This window comes from Homalodisca vitripennis, chromosome 1 (assembly GCF_021130785.1).
Source record: "Homalodisca vitripennis isolate AUS2020 chromosome 1, UT_GWSS_2.1, whole genome shotgun sequence".
Lineage (NCBI taxonomy): Eukaryota > Metazoa > Arthropoda > Insecta > Hemiptera > Cicadellidae > Homalodisca > Homalodisca vitripennis.
In genome coordinates, this window is record NC_060207.1 from 109,323,590 (window position 1) to 109,331,039 (window position 7,450).

The window sequence follows — 7,450 nt, forward strand, 5'->3', positions numbered from 1 at the left end:
GTTAGCTATGTTATAGCTAGCTTATAATAATAACAACAAAGTTGTCTGAATGATATTTATTGCTTATTAGAATTTTAAAATGACAAATGTTTTGTTACTTACAGATTTTTTTTAATACGTAACAAGTGTGTTGCACAAGAGTAGGTGTTGTAAATCAGTCAGAATTCAGAGAAGATTGAAAACTTGTAAAAACTTATCAATGGGCCCTTTGGGATTTTACTTCGCTTAAAATATTTTTAAGGGTCAAAATAATAACACAATAGGGTATTTATTTAATTCCGAAAAAGTATTAACACAATTTTTGTAATGTGTACAAAATGAACTGTTTTAAATTTTGTACTATGTACAACTCGAGTACAATGTTTATCAGATTGTGCGATCCATCAATTTGGATCTTTTGCTTTAACCCTTTGTCCTAAGGTGACCACCACTGATGGTCACTACCATTTCTTACTCAACTTGAAGTTGTACATATAGCTATTCATAAATGATTTTATTATACATTATGTGGATGGTGGGAAACCCAAGAAAGAATCCATAATGGCCAGCAGTGTCACCTGATCCAAGGGGACAATTTGGTAAGTGCAAATACTGAGCTGACAAAGATATAGCAGTGGGTATCTTACCTAGTAGGACTACCATTCCGAGGCCAAAGAATTGAAGTGCAGGTTAAATTTACTGCATCTGCCAAATACTCAGATAAGTAGAATGTAAATCGGACAGCTGTGGAGGAGAAGTCGAAGGTAAGTTATGATAGATGGTCTCAGAAATTATGTATATCAGTCTTAGCAGATTAATGATTCTTGGTCAACAAAAATATTTACAATTATAAGATATAATTACCAATCGTCCGATGCTGGGCTTGATGCTAGATGACATACAATGTTCTGTGCCACTCAATTTATTATAACGCCTGTATATAAATAACTGTTTTTTTGTATTTCATTTTTCATAAATCCAATTGCAAAGATTACCAAACTACTGAGGTTTCTGTGTTGCAGGTGTTCCATGGAACTCAGACAGAGATGCTACCATCTCAACCTGTTCAAATAAACAAAAACAGATAAACCGAACTCACTTTTAAATCATGCTTAACTTTTCAATAGCATTTTTAACTTTAAATGTATTCTAGGTGCCAAATTAATGTCACTTTTCACAGAGCACACATTTTGCTTTATGTATCTACTTGCCAGAAAACGTAAATTTTATTATTTTAGGCAAACCTGTGAAGTATATTAAATCTTAATAATTAATTTTGTCTTGTATATCAATATAAAATAGTTGTTTCACATAACCTATCAATTTTATGCTTTCAAACTTCTAACTGCTGAATATCATGACACATTTAACAGCGATTTGAATATTTTGTTGTCTTGATGAAAATTTTGTCATTTACTTAGGTAGACCTAAAATAAGTATGTTTTTAATAAATATTTGTTCTTGTACTGGGTTTCACAATTTAAATTATATCTATGAATATATTACTTATTTCAAAGAGTAAATATTTTTTTCATGTTATTGTAACTTTATATTATAATTTTCCAAAAATCTTCATTTTGACTTCATTAGCATTTTTATATGGAATTTAGAATCAAACAAAATGTGTGTTCTATGGAATCCATACGAATAGTAAATGTTAAATATTTCAATTATAAACTCTAATAAACTATGAATGTTGACCCCCAAAATAAGTGTTAGGAACCTGTATAACTTTTTTATTGTTAACCATTATAACGTAATACTTTTTATATCAACATGTTATTTCTTCTTTGCAAATCGGTATTTAATTTTTACTCATTTCTGTAAGTAAGAGTTTGGTTTGCATTGGTAACATGCACATGCTAAGTAGGTGCCAAAAGTAGATGCAGATTTTTAAAACTTAGAGATGTACATCTGGAGTAATCTAAAGCAGTGTACTTTATATTTTTTACTTATTTGTTCTAAAGTTATTTACTAATTTTATTGTGGAAGTGGTGAAGTGTGAACTTACTTTTTAGTCTTTCATTTGTATTACTGTTGCTCAACTTAAATCAGGGTGTGTACTAGCCGAATTAATTGTAGCTGAAATGTGCATGAGGATCGTTATTACCACATATGGGACAAGTAGAGTACAGAATAGGTGTATGAACTGTTAATAGTTTTGGAATGAATTTACAACTCTCCCTATGATGAGAGACAGTAATAGTGTGGTGCCTCAGCATAGTCAATGTTCACATATCAGCAGAACTAGCAATAACATGTGAGAAATACTGTCCAAACACTAAAATGTTAGTGAGTTGTAAAATTAGGAATTTTATTGTATTTATATTGAAAGCATTGGCAGTAAACACCCTGATATTACAGTTAATTCATGTTTCCTATACCATAAAGAACATTTTTTGAGATATACATTTTTTAAGTTATACATTGATGATTTTTAAAGATTGTTTCTATTCAAACAAAGGTTTAAATGTGTTGTTTCTAAGAAACATAACAATGTTGTATGTTTGTAGTGTTTATTATAAAAGTAATGTAATATTTAATGTGTGTTTCTGAAGGTTGTGATAAATAGGTTTCTCAGCCTTAGTCATTAAGATTATTGTAATGTGTTTGAGTTTAAATACCAATTTAACACTGTGATATTACCTAAACATTTAGTTTATTTATACTGTTTGTTACTTTTTATTTATTTCTTGGTTTGTTTTAACGTTGTTATTACTATGGTTTAATGTTGTTACACTTGACACGGGGATCTCGGTTGTGTTGTTTATCCTACTGATATTCCTGTTTTAGTTGGGAAGTTGTGTCTTTTTTGTGAGGAAGGATAATATCAATAAACTGTTTTGATTTTAAACTATAAGCCAACCTTAACAAAGTCATTGTTATGTCTACTCCACATTTATACAATGTGGAAGTTGAGTACAATTCCTAAATTACATTGTAATGTAACTATTATTTCAAGAACTTGTTTTAGACAACAGTAGGTAGAAAAAGCTACCCATTGTTAGTTATTAAATAATTATTGATTATTAATAATGATTAATTTAATTATTACATAATAATATTCATCATTTTTAGTATTAATAATGTAGCCATTTACAATCTACTGACTGTCTCGGTGTCCTGAGATAAGAAATCTCTGCTAAGATTTTATTAAGGTGGGGGCAAGTTGATGCTATGTAGGTGTGTGTGGGTTTGTGATGTCCAAATAATTACTGCTTTACTCACAGAAAGCAAATTATTCATACGAAAGTGACAGAACATAAAATTACAATCTAATGATAAATAGTGAGAAGTGCCAGGTTAATGTACACAAAAGGGGCCAATTGATATTCTTCAGGTGGCACTAGTGTAATGGTTTAATAATTGCCAACGGAAACCAACCTTTATTTGCACTAACCCAGTTTTCAATTGGAGCTGTAATCTCCTTCAGCAAAAGCGTACGATTTAACTGAAAGCATACTTTGAAAGCTCAAAATTAACAGTTATTAACTTTTTATAATTCAAGAGAATCTCCTTTCACAGATTTCAAAGAGTCGTACTTTGTTCAAAATGACGCAACTTGAGAAGGTAAGTGGCTATTTAATGTTTCTTTACATTTTTATCCTTTCACTTTTACAATTTTCACAATTTTGTTTGATTACATTAACAACTATGAAATAAAATTTAAAAAATTAGTCTGTAAAAGTGTTATGTTTTCACTTACAAATATAACTTCACCCTTTCTCTACCATAAACTAAAACATTTTACAAACTTTTTTAAAGTATTATAGTAATAATTCTCTATGAAATTTTTCTTGTAGTTTTTAACTATATGAAAATATTTTATATTTTGTGTTTAAAAATAATGAGTGGTACCATTATTAACATTGAACATTTAGTCAAACCAATGAAATATATAGTAAATTCTTTCTATGATCTGATCAAACTAACCTGAAACATATTTTCAAACTATTTCTCTTCAAAAGGTATTTTTAATATACTTTCTGATGAAAAAATTAATTTATTTAAGGAATGACTTCTTCAGTTTATTAGTGAAACAGTATGTCCAGTTGAGTATTAATATTCTTGGAGCCTGTGAAAGATTCACTTAATTGCTTGTCCTATTATACTAAGTTACAAAAATGCACATTTTATAAGTTGATCAATGCTACATTTTCTTCACCTTTCTAGTCTAAAGTCTTGCCAATTCTGTATTTTTTAGCTTAACAGTATGATAATTTCAGTTCCAAAAACAATAAATTTGGTGTAACTGTATTTACGAATACCAATATTAGATTCCACAGTACTGTATAATCCCTGGGCGAAAGTAAATTGCTTAAAAATATGAGTTATGAAAGAAGGTATTTTTAATCAAACATCTTAATCATAAAAAAGATTCCATGTTATATATTCTAAAACGTGTTGTTTAAGTAAGCTTTACAGATAAAATATTTACAAAAGGGTTGTGTTAATGTCAATGTGGGAAAGTTATTTCAATTGTACCCCTAACATTTGATCAATTCTTTATTTCTGTCGTGCAATGTTTAGTATTCAGAGGTCATGGAATATGAAATGATCATATATACACAAGGTGTTACAAACGTCTGTGGCTGATATTCCTCACTTTAGTCAATAATAATAATAATAATATAAATACTGCAACAGTTTTTTTTTTTTTTAATGCTTAAGAGCATTTTACGTCAAACACCTATATACGTCTTTTAAATATATGCAGTTTTAAGAACAGTTTCCCCATAGTTATTCTTAAAAAACATTTAGGTTGAAGATTGGTTCTTCTATTTCCATAGTATAACCAGTAAAAAGCAAGAGTTAATTTTAAAACTACAAGATTCTCTAGAGACTAAAAATAAATTTAAAAACTGTATCATTAAACAGATGGTATAACTTAAAAATAATGCAGGGCTTAAAACAATTTTGAATCGAGTAGTCCTTTATTTGTATACATCAAAGTTTATACAGTTCATATATAAGTACACCAATTTAAGTATGTCTAGAACCATATGTATTGTTTTCACTTCTGAATTCAATTTTTTGATCAGGAGATTATATACAACCACATTAAACTAAAAAATCTTTATTTCAGCAAAATAGTGTTTAACAAATCAACTCGCATCATAAATAAACTATAGAATATCAATTAGAGTAAAATTGTATTTAGTTATAAATAAAAAAGAAGCAACAAATTAGAGTATGGTGGAATACTTAAAAGTAAGACTCATTTAACATTTCGTAAGTTTTCAATGTAATACTTATTGGATCCGAAATATGACTAAACTTTCTGGCCTGGTGGTTGCTTTGCTGGGAACCTCCCCCGATAGAGAGCTTCTTTCTTAGTTATTAGCTTCTCTCTAGACTTCTTATTTGTGACAATCATGTGTGCACTGCAGCAATAGTGAGGAGTCTGCACACTACTCCCACATGTTGACAGCATTGGACAGGAGGAACCAAGTGTCTGAGATTAGAATCGAATCAATATCAACTTAAAAGTTTATTGGGAACTAATAGGTAACAAAATAATTGTTATTTGTATTTAAACGTTACAAACTATTTAATTTTCAATTCAGTTGCTTTAGTTAAACAATTGGCAATACTGACCGATGTTCTAAACTGCTGTGACAAATGGATATCTACCCACAAACCTTCCTCGTCATTGGTAATCAAAAGCTCATTCTCGGAATATGTCTGGACTTAACTCTCATAGCCTTAAATAAATTATGTAATCTCTGGGCCCAAGATGCTAGTACCAAAGCCAGTGAACATGCCCTCCAGCCGCGAGAGCTGAGAGTTAAAATGAAGCATCAATATTTAACAATTATTGCCTTTAAGTGTAATAAAAAATTGCATATCCTAAAATACCTTTTCAATAAAAACTATATTACCTTTGGGATCCCTGGACTGACTCTGTTCATTTTTTCCCCAGTTCTGCCCAACCTCTAGCGACATGGAGGCTACGCCACTATGTCTAGGTCTTGTAGTTGGAGTGCATGCGCGCACATAGTCTCTTGTAATATTTTGCACAAAGATCAGTCATGCCTTTAGATATCGAGTAGAACCATATTTATATCTGCTTGCGAATATTTTTCTTAACTGTGCGTAGGTAGGTTAATTTTGAGGTCTCAGCGCCTTGACACTTACTCTTAGTATTGAATGTGCCAAATGTATATGGATATCAAAGTTTTGCCTTTTCTAGTTGTTATTTTTAAATCAATTTTAAAACTCATATTAGTTTAAAGTTTTTTTAATTGTATATTATTGCTTTTAGTGTTTGTTCTTCTACATCATTGGTGTTGATTTGGCATATTACAAATGTAGAAAGAAATGTGCAAGTACCACATGAATTTTCATTGCTGTTTGTATTTTTTATTACATTGTAAATTACAATGAATATTGTCATATAAAGGAATCTTATTTTATAATTAATAAGATAAGATATACTTATGGATCGAAAGCATAATAATAAAACGTAATTATTATTACGTTTATTATTATTGTATTTGTTTGTTGATTAAACTATTTTACTTCTGATTTTCAACTGCATTTGTTTTATTGTATGTTAAATCAAAACTAGTTTTGTGAAAGTCTGAGTAAATTTTTATGTTGTTTGAGATTAGTTTTTCTTGTGATGTGTAATCAGTATTATCTGGTGATGAAAGTTATTGTTAGGTTATGTTTCTTCACTCAGTGTTTTGCACATTTCTCATTGTCCATTATTATTGATTGTTAAATCAGTTAGAAATTCCAATCAACCACAAATTTGTTTTTGAGCCGAACAAGCAATTTAGTTGTTGGTTGTGATGACTGAACCTGTAAACAATGCATTTCATGACATTATTTACTTAAGGGAGAAGCAAAGAAGAAATAATGGCTAAACGTAACCAATGAATGGATTGTACATAGTAAATGTATTAAGAGGGACCATCGCTAAAGAGGTTCTAAAGATAAACATTAACTCTAACCACTTGTTGCTCTTCTTCCATTTTATTGATGTTTTCTAAGGCCTACTTTGTTAGAGACTTTTGTCAATAAAATATTGTGTTTGCAGCTATTTGTCTATTATTGTCCTGTGTTATATATTATTCTTATTTGTAAGGTTACAAGTATTCAGCAAAGGTGATGCACAAAATCATTTAATTTTGAGTTTACCACCATCTAGGGTTTTGATAGCAAAACTTCAGTTTTGTTTGGGAAATTCACTTTCAAGTCATGTTTGAAACTTTGAACCTGTATTTTCACAAACAGCATCTCACCAGCCTAGGAAGGTAAGTGGGCAAGGTGAGTTGAATAATTTAATTTACAAAAATCAATAATAAATATTACAATTATGAAACTGTTCATGGGCTGATTGTCTCATATAAAGTTTAGAGACAGGCCTCTTGTACAGGATATTTGAAGTAGTCTTGTGCTAAATGTGCTTGGAGTAGGTAGTGTAAACTGAGCCACGACAGAGTAGCATCAAAATGAATTAAAT

At 29.9% G+C, this 7,450-nt stretch overlaps 1 protein-coding gene across 1 annotated transcript in view; it reads left to right on the forward strand.

Moving 5' to 3' along the window:
• The window catches only part of LOC124369054 (KH domain-containing, RNA-binding, signal transduction-associated protein 2-like), a 245,546-nt gene extending 238,523 nt beyond the window's left edge, over window positions 1–7,023 (forward strand). Inside the window, exon 7 of the mRNA XM_046826764.1 lies at window positions 1,002–7,023. The gene's annotated coding sequence lies outside the window, so the exon portion shown is untranslated. The remainder of the gene's footprint in view (window positions 1–1,001) is intronic.
• Window positions 7,024–7,450: the final 427 nt, after the last annotated feature.